At 48.9% G+C, this 19647-nt stretch overlaps 1 protein-coding gene across 9 annotated transcripts in view; it reads left to right on the plus strand.

Annotated features, from left to right (window-relative positions):
• Nucleotides 1-4685: 4685 nt before the first annotated feature.
• LHFPL2 (LHFPL tetraspan subfamily member 2) overlaps nucleotides 4686-19647 on the plus strand; it is a 168705-nt gene continuing 153743 nt past the window's right edge. For 7 of the 9 annotated variants that reach the window (XM_061158113.1, XM_061158114.1, XM_061158110.1 and 4 more), the window contains exons 1-2: nucleotides 4686-4875; nucleotides 18855-18955. The gene's annotated coding sequence lies outside the window, so the exon portion shown is untranslated. Of the gene's footprint in view, nucleotides 4876-12979; nucleotides 13143-15737; nucleotides 15874-18854; nucleotides 18956-19647 lie in introns of those variants that run through there. The other 2 variants (XM_061158111.1, XM_061158107.1) reach the window with 2 other exon arrangements.

Below are 19647 nucleotides of genomic sequence, written 5' to 3' on the forward strand. Positions count from 1 at the left end.
AGTCATGTGGAGTCTAGTTATGGAACTAGAGGCAGAAATTTCGGCTGTTATGTTAGCAGAAGTCAGTGGCAAATTAAAACTATTGCTTCATTTATAGAAGAAAGGAAGGCCTGGAAGTAGATATTGTGGCTGGAAGATAAAACTGGCTGGTAGCTCTCAGTTTTTACCAGAAGAAAGCAAAGGCCCAAAGTTCTGTGTATCTGTTTCTCTCATGACTTCACTGTGGTGTATTTTCAGGGCCACGTTTCTCCTTGGCTTGAGTGTGGACAGTGTCCTTAATAGATCTGTGAGAGAAAAGGAAGTCTTTTCTACTGTTCATTAACATTTTCTCAGGAGTCCAGTGGCCCTTTCTGTCTAACTTGGTCCCACTGGGAAACCCAGTATGTTCATCTGCATTTGTAATATTTGTTCTCAGTTGGAGACATTTTGCTATCCTCATTCAACAAATAGTCTAGCACCTTGATAATGGGATTTCAGTAAAAAATAGGGAATTTTCTCTTGTATTTACAGGCTTAATTTTTGTCCTTGACTTAACTGCTAGTTGGAAGCAGAAATTGAAATATGACATTACTAAGTCCATTGGAGATTTTGGCTCTAGGTCATCCCTATGGCCCAAAAGATGGCTTCTGTCTGACGTAGATCAGACAGCACTAATTTTAATTGACAGAGCCCTTTTAAATTAGTAGAGATCCTCAGAATTGCCTTTTATCAATATGTACTTGTCAAGGAAAATGGATTCTTAGATTTTCAGGTAGCTTCTTTGTATAATTAGATCTATGGAGTAAAAAGACAAAATTTTAAAGAGATTAATTTTTCATTGGATCCTATGTGGGTAAACTCCAAGTTTGCTAGTTTCCTTGAAGATTCTCAGCTTATATGGTTTCATTTTTAATGTGATCTTCAAATGACACGAATTTCCAACTTTGTTTTGCACTGAAATCCTATGATCACTACTATATGCTATTTTAGGAAATAGCAAGCTCTTTTAATGGGGGTGGTTTCGAGGGGTGGATTTTTATGGAGATGAATTGATGAACTTAATCAGTATTCAGTGTGCTGACAACCATGAAAATATAGCCAATATATCTATCATAAATACATATTTTATTTACATTCCAAGCAGATTCATATACAAAATAGGACATGAACTGTTCACACATGAAAAATATCTAGCTTTGTGGATGCAAGTTACACTGAAAAAATGAAAGTGTTAATCACTCAGTCGTGTCCAACTCTTTGTGACCCCATGAATAGCAGTCTACCAGGCTCCTCTGTCCATGGGATTCTCCAGCTAAGAATCCTGGAGTGGGTAGCCATTCCATTCTCCAGGGGATCTTCACGACCCAGGGATCGAACCCGGGTCTCCTGTACTGCAGGCAGATTCTTTACTGTCTGAGCCACCAGGGTCGGGTAAAATGTGTGGAGACATGATCTGCACAGGCAAGTAAGTTCAGAATCACAACAATTCAGCCAGCACCAACTGTAATTTTACATTATGACCTAGTGGCTCATAATTATTTTCTTCCAAGGTCTCTTTGTCATGTGACCAAACATTGTAGATATTCTTTAATTTCTTACACTTTCCTGCTCACTCATCTCCCATTAAACATTTCTTGAACATTTGGCTGAAGCACATGATAGCAGCAGTATTCACAATAATCCAGTTCCTGCTATTGTTCTTTCTCCAGCCCTGCCTTTCCAGAGAACTCAGCAGGCACTTTCTTCTTGAACTGCACCTTTTTGTCTCTCTCTCCTTCTCTTTTCCCTCCCTTGCCCATTCCTACTTTCTTGCTTCCTACTAACTTGGTCCCACTGGGACCAAGAGTTTATTTACTCTTCACATCCAAATGATCCTATCTATGGATACTTGCTTTGATTTTAGTCCAAACAGCAACAAACACGGTTCTGAGAAAATCTTTTAGATTTCCCAGGTGGTTTTCCTGTGAATTCAACAACACAAGGTATAAAACAGGCATAAACTCCCTTATTTACATGTTGTAGTAGATATTTACTGCATGAGACCCCATGAAAGATACAAAGATTTGAGGCTCAACTCTAGCCCTCAAAGAGACTAAAATGTACATGAGGCATCAGTTGAAGTACATACATATGAGACATAATACAACTCAATAAATACAGGTCATCCTGTGATGTCATGTTCAAGTACTCACCATCCCTGAGAGTAAATATTTTTGTGGTTTTCTTTGTTCATCGATGCATTCACAGTGCCTGCAACAGTCACTGGCATACAGTAAGTGCTCAACAGATGTGTGGAATGAAGTAGAATCTATCTCCTAAGCATATAATTAAGTACAATACAGTCTATTCCATTACCAGCACGTTTTTATAATGAAAGCATATGTAATAGAAATTAACTCATTCCTAACTGGTAAGTAGGAAAAGGATGTTGGTACAATGGGGTGGTCATGTTGGTTCATATACAATTGTTGCCAGCACCTTAGTATTTTGCACTGTCAAGTAAGAGCAGCTACAAAGAAAACACAGCAGAATTCCAGTTGTGGAGGACACAGCGCTACGCGCAGTGCTCATTTGCTCTGTTCTTTCCCTTTAATTGGTTTGACCATGGGCTCTAACTTGGGAGGGTGAATTCACCTCTTATTTGCAGATCTTGTGCTTGCAGATCTTCTGCTAACTCAGCAGCCTCAAATAACTCTCTTCATTAGTTACCTCCATTGTTTTACAAAGTTCTATATTTATGTTTACTCTAACATTTATTAAGAATGGATCATGGCTCTTGAGTTCTGCTGGTATTTTGTGTGTGTGTGTGTGTGTGTGGAATGGGTTACTCTTTTTGTTAGAGCTCTGGTTACAACATTATATAGCTTCTGAGTTTGTTTCTATTCCTATTTTCCTCATAAGCCTTGTTATATTTAGTTTCAAAAATGGGAAGAACACACATATTTTATAGAAGAAATGTGGTACTACACACTTCATTGTCAACAAAGATAAGTGGGATTTGGCTTTGGGAGAAGATGAAAGACAGCATTCCAGTTCTGGCAAGAGCATCAGCAACTCCCACCTTCCATCCAGTATGGAACCTGGGGGCACTGTCAGGGAGGATCTCCTTGCTTGTTAGAGTGCGAGGCTCCAAGGAGTGGATTGATGGATGGTTTGAATGGAACATTTTTAAGTAATTCAAAATTTTCTGTGGCAAAGTGCTCCCTAGAGCTTCTACACCAGGAAGTAGCCTGCCCAAATGTGCTGTGTGCTCAGTAATGTCCGGCTCTGTGACCCCGTGGACCGTAGGGTTGCACAGGCTCCTCTGTCCATGGGGATTCTCCAGGCAAGAATACTGGAAGGGGTTGCCAGGCCCTCCTCCAGCAAATCTTCCCAACCCAGGGATCAAACCTGCGACTTTTGTGCCTCCTGTATTGGCAGGCAGATTCTAGGGCCACCTGGGGAGCCCAAAGCAGTGTTCTAGAACCATTAACCTGTAGCTAGATGTGTGCATATGGATACCAGGACAAAGAAGGCCAGAGCAGGGAACTAGGGAGGAGGCCACTGAAGCTATGAAGTCTGAGAAGAATGAGGAAGGTGCCTGTGGACTTGGAAAGGACATCAAAGGTGAAGAATCAATGGGAGCAGCTATTGGCCATGGAGGAGAGAGGCCCCGAATTGACTTCTAGGGTCTGAGTTTAGGCGACTAGTGGGTACCAATGACTCAGGTAAGAGGCTGAGGAGTTGACAGGAAGACAAGACAAGAAGGGTTTGCCTGGCTAAATGCTCCGTGCCAACGTCAAAATCACGAGGAATCTTGTCACCTTAATTTCTGACCATTTAACCCTGGGCTCTTTGCTCCCACTCTGGGGACGTCAGTTCGTGAGTCCCCTCTCTGGACAAGGATGCCCTTCCAGACTATTAGATGAAAGGCCTTCGAAATTCACTCTGAAACCGTATGTTAAGTTCAGGGGGGGGATGTTTCAGGATCTCAAGCAACCAATTTACATATATTCTTTGTGGCTGTTTGCACTGAGTTTCCTGTCTTAGAAACTCACAGGGCAAGGAAATTTACGCGCGGAGCCTTGACTCCAGGAGGGGAAGGCGAGGATGGGGGTCCAGGCACCCCCACCCCACCCTCCGACTTTGGATCCTTCGGGATCAGCGCACGGACAACCTTCCCACCTGGGGAGCCGCTCCGGGAGCCCCAGGGCCCGCCCTCTCACCCCCGACTCCGACTCCGCGGTTCCCCGCCTCCCCCGGCCGGGCGGAGCGCGCTCTCCCAACTCCTGGAGACGGTTTTCCGAAACCGCGCCGGGAGCTCCCCGGGCCCAGCTCGGGGGACCCTCGCCGGACTCGGGGAGGCGCCGCCGCCGCCGCCCGACGGACGCAGGGACCGGCTCCCAGGCCCCGGGGCCGCCGCCCCTCCTCGCGGGGATCCCCTTGCGCCCACACCCCCCGGGGCCCCGCAGGACACTCCGCCCCGGAGGCCGGGCCTCGGCCGTCCGCCCCGCCCCACGCCGGGAGAGCCCCGGGCCCGACCCCTCCCCGGACGCCGGCTGGGAGCAGGGCTCGGCGGCGAGGGTGACTGGGCGGCGACGCGGGGCCGGGCCCTGGGCAGGGAGGCTCGGCGGCCTCCTCCTCTCTCCGCCCCCGCCCCTCCGTCCCCTCCCAGCCTGCTAGCCCCGCGGCGGCCGAGGTCGGCGCTCTCGCCTCGCCGCCGCCGCCGCCTCCCGCGCCCGGGACCCTCTCCCTCCCGCCCGCGCCCCCTCCTCCCGCCTCCTCCCTCCTCCCTCCGCCCTCCTCCTCCTCCTTCTTCCCCGCGCGCCCGGCGGGGCCGGAGAGACCGAGAGGTGGCTGCGGGGAGGCGTAACGGGGAGCCGCGGCTCGGAGCCGGGGACGCCGAGCCGGCACCGGGTGAGTCGGAGCGGCCGGGCCCGCGCTCAGCCTCGGCCCGCGGGGCACCCGGCGCGGCGCCCACCGAGCCCGCGCGGAGGGCGGACCGGGGCCGGGGAGGTGCTGGCGGGACGGGTGCCGGACGCTGGGGAAGGAGGGAACGCCGCTTCGGCTCTGGCAGCCGCGACCGCCCGCCGCAGAAGTGGAAAAAAAGTTGTGCCTGGAAAGACGATTTGCCGGGAAGTCGGCGCGAGCCCAGCTTTCTCGCCGCCGCAGGCGTGCTTCGGGCGGCGCGCGGGTCCCGGGTGCAGCTGACTCCGGACTCGGCGCCCGGGGGTCGTCCGCGCGGGCCTTGCCTGCGGGGTGTGGGTCAAGCCGGCCGCAGACGTCAGCTGCTGCTCAGATCTGCGCTGCATTTTTGTGGGCAGCGCAGGGATCGGGGGTGCGGGCTGGAGGAGGGGGGAGGTGGGCGTGGAGGGGGAAGACCACATCTGGGCGGGCTGGGTTCAGCTCCGGGATGGGGTCAAGGACCGGGGCGGGGGGGGCGGAATCTTACGGGTTTCTGGATGTTTTCAGGCACGAAGTTGTGTGTGTGCGCGATCCGCTCCCCCCACCCCCCCCACCGCTTCATTCAGCGGTCTAGGTCCTTTGAACTCAGAAGGGAGAGAGCGTTTTCTTCGATCCTATTCACCTTTTCTCTTGTTTCAGGAGTTTTATGAGAATCCTTCAGCTGGTTTCCTCAATGGGAGTAACTGAGAGGAAAGCCGAAGTCTCACCCCCCACCCCCATCCTCACCCGCCACCCGGGCCATTTCCTGTATTTTGCGGATACTGTGGTCCTGTGCGTGCATCTAGATTGCCATCAGTGACCCACATATGAAAGTAGACCTTCAGTCTGAAATCGCAAAGCGGCCTCTATAGACAAGTCTGTGTCGGAGCCGAGCGGGCAGAGGTAGTGGGGGCAGGGTGTGTGAGAGCCGGCCGCTGGGAGTTAAACCCGAGTAATCGAGTTGAGTTGCGAGAGACGTTTCTCGTCCCCACGTTGCTTTTGCTTCACCTATTCGCCTGAACGCTCCACCCGCGCCAGGTTTGAGCGATGACGGATGCTAATTACCTTGGTATTGCTCTTTCCCGGGTATTCCTGACTCTTTGCTACTGGTCCTCTTTGAAAAAACGACTTCTCCCTTGCAAATATAAGAGATAGGAAACACATGCTGGTGAGTAGGGAGATGAAATGTTTTAAAGATACGGAAAAGAAAGAAAAGCCAAGATTCTCATTTCTTTTTGCTATCATACTGTGATAGACTTGTTATTAATCTTTGTCAGAGATCTGATTCTGAGAAAATAATGTTGGAAGAGTTTGAGGTAATACCAGATAAAACCCAGTGTTACAATAATATTTTTCCTGAGTGGTCACACAGAGGGCAGATCATGTGGATTGTTGTGGTGTGTTTGCAAAGGGTGCAGCAAACATTTTACTCCAGGGAAAAAGACAATATGTGTTGCAGGATGGGAGTGGGGAGGGGAAATCGTTTATCTTCAGTCCAATTAGGAAGAATAATTACACTGCAAATGAACATTCTTGAATCTAATATAATTTGTGTCATGATACAAACCAGTAATTTGTCTTAGGAAGAAAAAACGAATCTCTGTGGATTAGAACAAAACAAGTGCCTTCTGGAAAAAGGCACTATTTATGCACATAGCTATTTATGCACAGGGATGGGCCTCAGATGTGCGGATTGACTGATTGCAGAGACTTTACTGCAGGCAGTGTTTAGGAAGGGCAGGGAGGAAAAGTCCAAGGCAGGAGAAGATAGATAATATATAGAAAACTACCCCTTTTTAATGCACAACATATACTGCTTCTCAACTTCTTTATTGGGCTTCCCAGGTGGTGCTAGTGATAAAGAACAGGCTTGCCAATGCAGGAGACATAAGAGACACAGGTTCAATCCCTGGGTGGGGAAGATACCCTGAAGGAGGAAGTGGCAACCACTCCAGTGTTATTGCCTGGGGAATCCCCATGGATTGAGCAGCCTGGCGGGTTACAGTCCATAGGGTTGCAAAGAGTTGGACACAACTGAAACAACTCACACACACACACACACACTCACAAACACAACTTCTTTATTGCAAAGAATTGACAAAATAGGAGACCAAAATATAGGAGATACAGATTGGAACTATTGGGTTCCCAGAGGTGTCAGTTACTACCGGAACCCCGGACAAGTTATTTGATTTCTCTCAGCGTTGGTTTCTGTGTCTGTGAAATGGTGATGATCAAGTTCAAAGAATCATCTTGAAGTTTAGCTGATTATGTACTTTTATATAGAATTTAGGGTGGTGCATCACATTGAGTAAGTGCTCAGAAAATGTTAATGGTGTTTGTCTAGTCCTTCAAATGCCCAGGAAAAAGTGGTACCCTTCACAGAGCTGGGTTACCAGGATGGCTGATGGCTGGCCTCAGTTGAGGCAGCCCCTGTGCCCCCAGCAGCCCACTGCCGGACAAGTTTGATCTTTCTGGAACTTGTAGGCTGCATTCTCTTGGCCCCTCAGGGCAGCCTTTTCTGGGACTCCAGTTGTGAGGAATGAGTAGCGTAGGTTCCATGTGGCTCTGCGGGCCTGAGACAGCTGTGGCCTGCAGCTTCAGCCTCACTGCCCCCTTGCAAGGGCACCTTCTCAGGTCCCACCGAAGCAAATATAGACATTTTATTTGAGGAAAAAAGTGAACTTGGTGTCTCTCTTGGGAATTCTAAAGCAATGTTTTACTCAATGTTCATTGCTCTTAGAAAGATACAAATAGTAAACAAATACCTGATCTCAAGAATGTATTCCAAAAAGCACCTTCAAAGTATGTTTTGGGGTTAATAGTCCATTGCCCAGGTCTTCCTAAGGTTGTACCTAGTTGCCAAATGAACAAAAGACATTCTTAGCAAAACAGTAGTTTTTGGAGCTGGGGAGCTATGCCGCATATTGCTTTTCTAATGTTGGGGGGTGGGGCATGCCTGTTTGCTCATTCATCCGTTCTTTTATCCAGTCATTCTGCAGATACCCGGTAACCTCTGGTGGGCCAGGCTCTGTCCTGACGTCTGGTAACAGAAACCAAGAGCAGACCTCTGCACTCAGCGAGCACTCAGGCCGGTTGGAGAAGCAGACTCTGTGGGAAGGAGCTCTGGAAGCTAGAGAAGCTCTCGTTTTGTTTCAGAGCACTTGTGCTGGGCCAGCAGTGTGCTGGGCGTGCTACCCTTCCACAAGCCAGCCAGCTCAGAGGGAGGTGATGTGGCTGGGATGGCGGCTGCAGGCAGCTGGTCTTATGAGTCTTCTACAGGGAGAAGGAAGAAAAGGGGGCCTGTTTCTTTATAGTAAAGTATGTGCTTTATATTAAAGTATGTGTCCTATGTGAGTAGAATCACCAGCCAATATGCCAGGAGAAGTAGAGGCTTTACCCAGAAGTGAGACTTCACAGCCTTAGAAAAGCAAAGAAGGAATCAAAGGTCAGATCTGATCATCAGCTTATAAAACCCAGATTGTGTTTAGGAGGAGCCTGCTCTGGTGCTTAAGTAGTTGACTCTGTATTGGCAGGCAGGTTCTTTACCACTAGCTCCACCTGGGAAGCTGATAGGAGGCAGGGCCAAGAGTAAAAGGAAGAGTGGATAGTTGGTCCCTCAGGTACCTTCAAGGTTGCTTGTTTTTCCATTACTTTTAAGGTTGCAGTAATACCTGGTGTAATAAGAATGCATATGTCTGGAGTCTGAAGGCTTGAAATGGTATAAGGTCATCAGGATGCCGAGAGTAGTTGTTTGGGCTAGAGGCAGAGTTGTGTAGGGAAGTCCCGGTGGGCGCTGGATCTTGGGTGCTGAGCTGAGGAGTCTGAACTTCATCTTGAAAGCTGTGTGGAAGATGGGGGATGAGCAGGTGAACTGACCTGTTGAAGCAGGTGATTGATGTGATCAGACTGTGCTTTAGAAGGAACTCGAGGTGGGCTTGATGGCCAGAAGCCAGGGCTGGGAATAGCAGGTGAGCTGGTGGGACTTGGTGAGGGAAAGTGGGAGAGGCCTGGAGAGATGGACCACACTTCCTCACTAAGGGCTGGGCTCTTAGTAAGGGGGAGCCCAGGGTGACTGGAATGGGACATGGCGCCTTTCACTGAGGTGAGCAGCTATGGCGAGCCTCAGTTCAGGGAGATGGCGAGGAGGAATGAGTTCATTGACTCCAAAGCCTTCTGGGGAGAGATGCCCACCAGAGCATTGGATCCACAGGTGGGGAAGAGAAGTCTGGAAGTGGAGATGAAAGGCGGAGTTATTTTTACAGTAGTGGTCAGTGGTTGACTGGCCTCTTGAGGTTTACTGAATAGTGTTCAGGGTGACAGTAATCTGTGTCCTTGTAACTGAATTTTTCTCTTTCATCCTTTCAATTAGCCTAACAGGGGCTAGTCAAGCCCCTAACTTTGGCCTTCAATGGCCGGACTCTTACTGGTGTTATTTTGCCGACTCGGTGAGATCTGTTTGTGTTGTTTTGAACTGAGATAGTCTGTAGGAATGTACATAGGAAGACTCTGAACATATTTAGTAGCTAGGATGTACAACGGATACATTTGATCATCTGCCATCCCCAGGACACCCACATGTTCCAGATAGACCATGTTCTTCCCAGAATTCCTCGGTACAAACCCTGACCCCCATGGCGATGGTCTTTGGAAGCAGCATCTTGGGAAGGTAATTTGGTTTAGATGAGGTCGTGAGGGTGGAGCCCCTGGGATGGGATTGGTGTCCTTCTTAAGAAGAGAGTGTCGGCAGGGAACTCAGACAGGGGCTCTGTGACAGACTGGAAGGGTGAGGTGGGGAGGCAGATGGGAGGGAGGTTCAGGAGGCAAGGGACATGGATGTAACTGTGGCTGATTCTTGTTGATGTATGACAGATAACCACAAGATTCTGTAAAGGATTCTGTATCCTTCAGTTAAAAAATTTAAAAATAAAAGAGAGTCTGGAACACACTCTTCCCACCGCCGTGGGACTAGTCATCTGCCAGGAGAAGGGTTTCTCTGGGAACTGAGTCTGTAGGCACCTTGAGAACTTGTATTGAATACTTGGAGAGCTGTTGTTTCCATGTCTGCCTGGGACAAGGCTTATCTGCCTTGTATTTTGAAGTTACCACGTGGCCCTAAGGGCTACCTACGTGGCTCTAGTGGTAAAGAACCTGCCTGCCAATGCAGGAGACTCAAGAGATGTGGGTTCGATCCCTGGGTTGGAAAGATCCTCTGGAGTAGGAAATAGCAACCCAGTCAAATATTCTTGCCTGGAATATTCCATGAAGGAGCCTGGTGGGCTACAATCTATGGGGTCACCAAGAGTTGGACATGACTTAGCACATACACAGTATGGCCCTCAAGGGGCTGTTAATTTGAATTTCATTTCATCTGTGTAATAAACATACATGTGCAAAGTAGGCCCCAGTGAAGACCTGTTACAGGGCAGGAATGCTGTTTGGTTTGTGTTTAGCTGTTACTCCTCTTACTGTTGTGGATTTAGGGCACAGTCCGTGGAATTATTAATTGTCGTCAGCCTGGTGACTGATGTCATTCTGAAGGAGGTGGGCTAAAATTCTGATTATTTTGGGCTCATGGAGTTACAGATGACTATTTTCTTTACTTTTCTGTTTTTCAGATTTTTTAAAAATAGCATGCTACCTTAAAAAAAGAACAGAACAAAACAGTTGTTGGTGTTTTTTTCTGTTCTTTGCACAAAACACCATATTGGCAGTTTTGGCCACAGCACTGCATACCTCCTTACATCTGTGCTACGTCCATGGTAAAGCCAGTCTGTGTCTTTAAGAAGACTTGAAATTCCTATTTGTTGTAAATATAGTTGTGGAGGAACGGAACCAGGACTGAGTTCTGTGACCCAGGGCCAGAATGGGGCACCTTCCTCCCAACGGTAGGGAAGAACCCACTCCCTCCCATTGGTTCCCTTTGTCTATTTCATAAACACTGTGAAGTGTGATCTGAGAGGCATTTCACTTCTATATCTAAATGTGTCTGATCGATATGTACCGACTTAAATATCTACCTATGTATGTGTATAAATATACTACACTGATGTGTGAGTTTTGGCGTTTTTTTGTTTTTTGTTTTTTCTTGTTTTCAGTTGTTTAGCAGAACTCCAGCCAGCAGTGAGATCTTAAATACCCCTTTAGCATCCACCTCCTCACATTCCCGGAAAATTAAAGGGATTGTCCTTCCTCTGCTGATTCTATTGTTCAGCATTTTCTTTCTTTCCACACCGTGCTGTGTTGTCAAGGGCACCTGAAGTTCAAGCTTCCTTTCTCCCGAGGTGGGCTGCTGTTGGGCTGAATTTCACATGTCGTTTTCCAGTTTGGAGGCAGTTAGCCAGTTGTTTAAAGACGCCCATAGCTGCATAGACAGTAGTCTCTCTTAATCTTCAGGTAAGCCAGGCACCATGCACTTATTACTCCAGACAAATTTACCTTTGAAAATTTTATAACTTTTTTTTCTCACCCCTAGGAATCACATTTTCTGGAACTAGAAAGAATATGCTGGCCAATCTGGCAGCTACAAACTTCCCAGTAAGCAGTGTTTTTGTGTGTATAAATGACTACCATTTGTGTATGAAATAGACACCGCTATTTTCTTTATTTTTCTGTTTTTCAGATTTTTAAAAAACAGCATGCTACCTAAAAAAATCAGAACAAGACAGTTGTTGGTGTGAAAACACTGCTCACAACTTGAGAAACAATCTAAAATCACATTCTTTTTTTTTTTTTAATTTTATTTTAAACGGCTACCTGTGTATTCCTGGGGCTTCCCTGGTGGCTCAGTCAGTAAAGAATCTGCTGGCAGTTCAAGAGACCACGTGCAGTGCAGGAGACCTGGGTTCGATCCCTGGGTCGGGAGGATCCCCTGGAGAAGGGAATGGTAACCCACTCCAGTATTCTTGCCTGGAGAATCCCACAGTCAGAGGAGCCTGGCGGGCTACAGTCCATGGGGTTGCAAGAGTTGGACACTTATTGAGCAATGAAACCATCACACCATTCCTAGAAGATGATTCTACATAGGGCAGTATGTCTAAACAGATATTTACTCTGTCATTTGCTCTTCCATACAGTAGCCATTTTCAAGGCTTTTCTGTACTGGAAGCTCGTAATTTACCGACCTAATTACTGATTCTGCACAGATCCACGCTGTAATATGTACTCTGGTGTGCCTGCTTACACAGGTGACTATAGGTCTTTTTGGAGTCAAATCCTTTTGATAAACAGGTTGCTTAGGTTGTCTTATTTTTTTTTTTAAATGTGCTTTTCCCAGTTTGTGCTTGGATCTGCTGATATGAGGGATGTTTAAACGATAAGCCGAAGCCATAAAGAGTGGTAGTCAGGTACAGAGGCCAACCTTGTTGAGAAGTAAGAACCCACGAGGTGGCAGCCGTGAAGAAGTGTGACAGGTTGTGTATACACCTGTGTGGACAGGTGGCCGGGGGTCAGTTGAGGATCGTCCGGTCACTATGATGCACAGGGACCACTGCTCCCCTTGATCTATGGGCCCTAAGTATGTAAGCTTTCTTAGCTACTACAGTAGTCAACAAAACTTGCATTGAAAAGAACCAATCTTTTATTTATTGAGCTGCATCGGGTCTTCAAACCTGGGCCTCCTGCATTGGGAACGTGGAGTCTTAGCCACTGGACCACCAGGGAAGTCCCCAACACTTGCATTTTTTTTTAAAGCAATTTAAACCTTTTAAAATAAGAACTGTCATTAAGTTAGATTTTCATTCGGGTATTTGATTTTTAAAATCTTGACCATAGGACTTCCTGTTTCTTCTTGTCAGCTTTCAGCTTTCTCATCCCGAAGTGTATTGTTCAGCCTGCTCGATGGTTCTGAGCTCTCACGGGTCATCTGTCACGTCAGCCACCCCTCTGAGCTGAGTGTCGTTCCTCAATTCATTCTGCTCCCCAGCTGTCCAAGGTCTTTGCGTCCTTTCCTGCCCCTGCTCTGTTCAGCCTCTCCTAGTCCTTCTCCTCTTAGTAACCAGGGGTGCGGCAGCCTTTGTAGGCGGCCCGAGGGCAGAGGGCTGGAGTCCGTGCCAAGAGACAGAGGAAGCTAATCTGCTTGTGACCTCAGCCTCATTAACATCATGCTGGGACCGAGAGCGCGCGTTCCACAGTTTTGTTTGACTTTAGCTGGTCTCTACTGGCTTGGGTCATGGGGTCCGTGGTCCTGCCTCTCCAGGGAGGCGGACAGATGGAGGAGCCAGATGAGGACGTAGGAGACGGTCAGTACTTACCACCTGCTTAAAGTTGGGCTTTGGATTATCAGCTGTCACTGGGCTCTGCTGACAGTGAGTGATCTGGCCCTGAGACAAAGCGGGTCTGAGAAGACTTGAGTAAGGCTCGTGAGGGAAGAAGGCCTCTTAAGGGCTGGAGCCCAAGTGGGTGGGCTGGCGACCTGGGTATTCCCCAGGTGGGTGAGAGTCCCCATGGAAGCCCTCTACAGGCTTAAAGCAGGGCTTCGCAGACCTGAATGGACACAGGAGGAGCCTGGAATCTTTGTTAAGTCGCAGATTCTGAGTAAGCAGGTGCCGGCGGGGCCCGGGATTCCGTGCTGCTGGCTCTGCGGAGCAGGCTTGGGGGAGCAAGGCCTCACGTGAGGCTGGACCACGACGAAGGCTGCGGAGCGCTCAGCAGGAGGCTGAGCCCTCTGAAGGCAAGGGCAGGAGGGCACGGTGGGTCCTGACTGAGAGCCTGATGCCTGCCTCTTTACTGGGACTGCACACAGGAGCCTCAGCCCTGTCACTGCCAGCGGGGTCTCCAACAGCCCCGAGCAGCTGTGCGGGATTGCCTTCCTCCCTCAGGGTGGAGGGGGAGGTCGGGGATGGTCTTCCAGGTGAAATAAGCTAAAGGGAGAGGTTTTGTTTTTGCTAACGTTTTAATTAAATTGATTTCCTCATTACTTGATGATTATGTTCCATAATTTTAACTAAGTAAAGAAGGCTCTAACTTCCTCCAATTAAGCCTGCCTTTTCTCACAGACCTTATCACTTTGACTTCATATGACTACAGTGTTGTAAAAAGTTACACATTGTTTGCCGTGGAATGTCACTTGTGATACTCCGCTGAGTACTCCCTGGAAGTGTTTCAGACCCCACCCTGGAACTTTGAGTTGGTTGGTTTGGTACGGGTCCTGGGAATCTGAATTTTTTAAACAGACTCTCTAGATGGCTTTTATAATTGGGCAGGTTCTTGAAATCCCAGTGTTGAGGAACATCAATTTGGAAACCTGTCTATCTGAGCCTGTGTTATCAGCCATGTCTGAGGGCCTCCCTTACCTGTTCTTTTCTTGGCCTCACACATACTTGGTTGTGAAGGGCTGGCTTTTGTCCCATTGGACCCACTTCAGTTTTTATCTTGACACATGTTTTCATTCTTACAGTAAGGCTCTTTCTAATCTTGGATGAGACCAAATCAGAGAGTCCTTTGTCAATGGTGTAAGAGTCAGTTTTGAAGCGGTTATTTTTAGGAAGGTGTTACAGACACTGATTATTAAATGCTTTGGAACGTTCTTGGAGATACTGGGATATGCACTTTGGGCTTCTACAGAGAAAGGAATGTCCCGAGGCTGACTTCTCCCACATTCTCCCCTGCTTGGGTTCAGACTCTGGAGATAATGTTAGCGTATTCCCTTCCTAAGTAAGCGCTGACCAGAAATGAATGGAGTAGGGTCCGTCATCCTCCACAGAGTTTGGTTCTGACCCAGGTGAACTGACAGACTGAGGAGTTGGACTTTGCACATTATTGTGTCAATGTTAACCTCCATTTCTACCAAAGCAGGGTCTGTCTTACCTCCACCGTAGGGGCAGGGTCAGCTTATGAAACACATGAAGTGGGAAATGGTCATTGTGATGGGATTGGAGGAGTGTGGAAGGGGCTCTGTATCCAAAAGCTGGAGTTCACTTACTGTCATACCTAGAATTTTACCATTAGAGGAATTTGGTTCCTTTAAACCAAAGGAATAGGAGGAATAGGGTCTCTTTAAACATCCTATTCAACATGTAAGCATCCATCGAACAGGTACTACATTGATTACTTAGGCCTTAACAGGAAGTGAAGTGAATTGAAAGTCACTCAGTCATGTCCAACTCTTTGCAACCCCTTGGAGTTCTCTAGGCCAGAATACTGGAGTGGGTAGCTGTTTCCTCCTCCAGGGGCTCTTCCTGACTCAGGAATCGAACCTGGGTCTCCCACACTGCAGGCAGAGTCTTTACCAGCTGAGCCACCAGGGAAGCCCTTAACAGGAATAGTTTGATAAAATGCCAGTGAAGATAAGGGTGTGAAGAGAGTGGACTGACGGGCTGAACTGCGGGCACTGTGTGAGCGGGGCAGGGCCATCAGGGGCGGCTGGAGGCACCCTGCCTGCAGGGCGGCTCAGGTGTCCGGAGGAGCCCCGGATTCCTGGGAGGGCGCTTGGCGGAGGTCATTCTCACTTACTCTGTGTATAGTAGGGGCTTCACTGTCTCTGCACCTGGCACCCTCCTTTCTATCTAACGTGGCCATTTCACATTCCTGACCAGTTGTAATGAGAACCAGATGATCCAGACAGGAAAGTTATGATTAAACACTGCAATCGAGCTTGAGATTTTGTTGCATTTTCCCCCAGTCTATTAAATTTTGAGAGAGAGGTTCAGGAAAGATCCAGGCCCTGTACCTGCTTATCAGGAGAACTTGGCCAGCAGCAGAAACCTTCCTGCTCCTCCTAGGGCCGTTTCCCAGTCAGTTTTGAGGAGGGCTTGACTCTTCAGAGACCCCACGCCACCTCGAAAGTGCTTTACGGTATAATCTCTGTCTCTCATATCTGCAAACAATCTTTACAGCTCCTGGCTGGCTAAAAGAAACTGTGAACCCAGCCCTTCTGGTGCCCAGCTGAAGCTTGTCTGAGTGGTTCAGATTCTTCAGAACAGTGTGGAGATGGTGGGGAGAGTCTTTCTGCCACACTGCTTGACCAACACTGTAAGTGTTGTTACATCCCAGGGACCAGAATTCTGGGAACATTTACGAAGACAGACCTGCTCCCCCACCCACAGCCATTTCCTGACCCTGCTTCCCCTGGAGTCCTGTTCATGTCCCCAGTTTGGGTGTAGGGCCCTCAATTTTAGGATTCACAAGATGGTCCTCTGTGTTCTTGGGCAGAATCTCAAAAAGACACAAAAACGAAGTTTTTCCTATCACAAACAAAATGCCTTGGTCTGCAAGGGATGGTGGTTTACAGGTACCCAGGAAAGATGGGAACACAGCCTATGGGGGTGAGAGAGCCCTGGGAACCGTGTGCAGCTGCTAGTTGTTCTGTGGCCTTGGGAAGGTCATTTCACTTGTTTGGTCAAGAGGAGGTGAGGGGATGAATCCAGGTCTGAGAGTCTTATTCTAGTGAGTCTATGTGTTCACGTCTTTAGTCATTTATTTAATGTGCACTTAATTGGCTACTTACAGAGCTTTACAGTCTTGGTGGGGAGATGGTGAAACAGCTGCTGTCTTCAGCGTGGCTGGCAGCATGTAGAGGACAGAATGAATAGGCCCGTGGGAGGTGTAAAAGGTCCTGCCAGGTGTGGGCACCTGGTGGGCAGGGGCAACATCTCCACGCTGTTCTGAAAATCTGAACCACTCAGACAAGCTTCAGAAGGGCTGAGTTCAGTGTTTCTTTCAGCCAGCCAGGAGCTGTAAATACTGTTTGCAGATATGAGAGAGAGAGAAAGAGAAAGACTATACCCTAAAGCACGTTCCGGGTGGCGTGGGGTCTCTGAAGAGTCAAGCCCTCCTCCGAACTGATGGGAAATGGCCCTCAGTGGGGCAGGAAGATTTCTGCTCTCCAAGTGAACCTGGAGAGCTGGAGTGTGCAGATGTGGGGTGCAGTCCCCAGGGAAGGCAGTGGGGACTTCTGCAGCGTTCCTTGTGTGCTGGGCGTGTGGGGTCTTCACTGGCCCCTGGGCCACACTGGATTCCTTGACCTGTTACAAGGCCCTGAGGCTTAGCCCGCTGTCTGTGGCCTTGGCCAGAGGCCCCCCTCCCCAGCAGCTGAGTGTAACTGAAGTGGGCAGCACATCGCCATAGTCTGGGTAGGCATGAACATTGTTTTATGTCTTGAACCCCATTTTTTGGCCTTTTATGAAGAAAAGTAAGGGCTATAGAAACATAAGGAAGCATGTAAGATCTGCTTGCTCTTTACAGAAACTTTTTTTTTTTTTTTGGTGGGGTGGGGTTAATTTTTTTCTTTCTTACAGAGAAGATAGATATTCAAAGAGAAAGGCAACGAATGGATCGCTTTTCAGCCTCGAATTACGTTATGGCTTCTGGGCCTGGGAGCTCTGTAACCACAGAATTTGTTCCATACTCCAGAAAGAAACTCGACCCTTCAATAAAACCATGGGAGCTTTCTGGATGGCTTCACTGTTGCTTTTCTGGAGTGATCAGATTCTGTGTCTGGAGGCTGGAGGAGAAACTTGTAGCTGGAGTTTCCTTTGCCTGGAAGCAAACAAGGGCAGAAGGAGAGGGTGGGGCATTTCTTAGGGAAATGGAATTCTCCCAAAACACCGTGTTCCCACCGGGAGATGGGCCTGTGCACTCCTCCCCGTGGTCCACAGGGTTAGGAACAGTTCTAAGCATCAGTAAAACCCGCTTGTGTATTTCCCTTTAAGCATAAATGGACATCACCGGCCCTGCACAAGGACATGCACAAGGCCTTGCCCTTGGTGGCGCTGTTGAGGTACCAGGCCGGGCCAGCTCTGTGCCCTGTGCTCCGGCCCCCGGCACTGGCACTGTCCCCCTCTTAGTGCTTGCTGCCTTGGGCAGAGCATCAGAATCACCTGGAGCCTGGTTAACCCTCAGGGACTGGGCCCTGCTCCCTGAGATGCGGAGTCTCTAGGCCTGGGGTCGGCTGAGAGTTGACTTTTCCGACATGTCCCCAGGTGATACTGGAGCCACTAGTCTAAGGGCACATGTCAAGAACCACTGTGACACCAGGCGTTCTTCCATTCCTGGAGGGTGTGTTGGGACAGGCAGCCTGCGCCTGGCCGGGTGCCTGCTGGGGCGCCTGCCGGGATGGAGTCACCTAATGCTGGAGGCGGCTATAACTCGGAAGCAGTGGTTCATGGACGGAGCCCTAGCCCTGTCCTCCTACCCCGAGGCCTTCTCTCCTAGTCGGCTCCGCAGCAGACCAGGGATGTGGCATTCCTTGCCTCCTTCCAGTTTCTTCTCTCTGATGTTGCAGAAGGCTTTCTGGACCATGCCACTCTCCTACAGGAGACCCTTCGTGGGCTGCCCATTGGCCTTAAGAGCAAGTCCAAACTCTCCTAAAATGACCTCCACCTCCCTCTTGGGCTCTGAAATCCTCCTTGTGCCTGTGAACTCACCAGGTTCTCCTGCTTCCTGGGCGCCGCTTCTGCTGTTTGCTCTGCCTGGCATGCTGCAGCCTGGTCAGCTCTTGCTTATCAGACCCCAGCTTAGCCATCTCCTGCTCTGGGGAGTGCCCTCTGACCTCTCTGGGTTCAGCAGCTGCCTCTGCAAAGGCTCCACGTCACCTCCTATTTTCCTCACTTCAGCTCCTCTCAGCTGCATCAAGGTCCTGATTACTGTCCATTTACTTCCCTGTCTCTGTGGCCTGTCAGCTCCCTGAGGGCAGGAAACCTGTCATTCATGAGACTCCAGGCTTGGCATGGTGCCCAGGTGTTGAAGACCTTCTAGATCTTTCTGTGAGATAGCCCTGGCAGTGGAGGAAACAGACACAAGTAGGTTAGCGCCTGGCTGACCGTTACCCTCCCGCTGAGTTAAACATGAGGCTTCTCACCCACTTCTCTGACCTAGCCCCTTGGCCGAGTGACATTGGTCAGGTTTTCTGCTCTGAGACCAAGGAGCCTTAGGCAGGGTCTGTGGGTCTTTCCTGAGACTGTTCAAGGACTGGCTACTCTGAGGTAACAGAAAGGCCCTCTCTTGTTTTCCAGGGAACCTGGGAAGCGCGCTTGAGTTCACAGCTGGCCTGTGGTTTTACATCTCATCAGGGACCACTCTCATCACACCCGTATCTTCATTCCTCCCCATACAGGTAAGGGGTTGTTTCATTTTTCAGGCTGCCTGCGGGAAAACTTGAGCCATGCCATGCACTCTGATAACCACCCCATGCATTAAAAAGAAAACCCTTAAATATTTAAAGCAGCTCCTCTAAGAAAGGTATGAAGTGGTCACCTGCCGCATTGAGTTATCCGGTGACGATGTTTACTGGCCTGCCTGGCTTTCTCCTGGGTGTTGCTGGCCACCCAGTACTCTTTGCTGGGCACCCTTCTCCTCTCCATTTGAGTTGGTGGTTTAGAATTCCTTTTCCTCGCTTAAAACTCAGCCCACATTCTGCTTGTTATTACAAACTGTCTGAAGGAGAGGGTATTCGGGGCACAGTCGTTTCCAGCGAACGCCTCGCGGCCTCCCTCACACAACCCACAGCATGAGCCTGTGGGGAGCTCTGCTTTGCTTGTTTGAACACATCTTTTCCTCTGGTCTGTGAGTTCTTCTTGCTACCATTTCCCGTGGTTCCTGGCCTGGAACAGACTTCCGGTGAATGAGTGAGTGTTTGTCTGAGAAGAAAAAATTGCCCCAGTAAACAAACCTGAGGCACCAGCACCAAAAATGATACTGTATTCCTAAGCCAGTGAACTGAGGTGTAGAGTGCCTTTTTGGATTCATTACACGGCTGTTTGCTCACATTACCACGGGTAATTGAGAATTTGTCATAATATGTTAAGT

The sequence above is a fragment of the Dama dama genome, chromosome 12 (assembly GCF_033118175.1).
Source record: "Dama dama isolate Ldn47 chromosome 12, ASM3311817v1, whole genome shotgun sequence".
Lineage (NCBI taxonomy): Eukaryota > Metazoa > Chordata > Mammalia > Artiodactyla > Cervidae > Dama > Dama dama.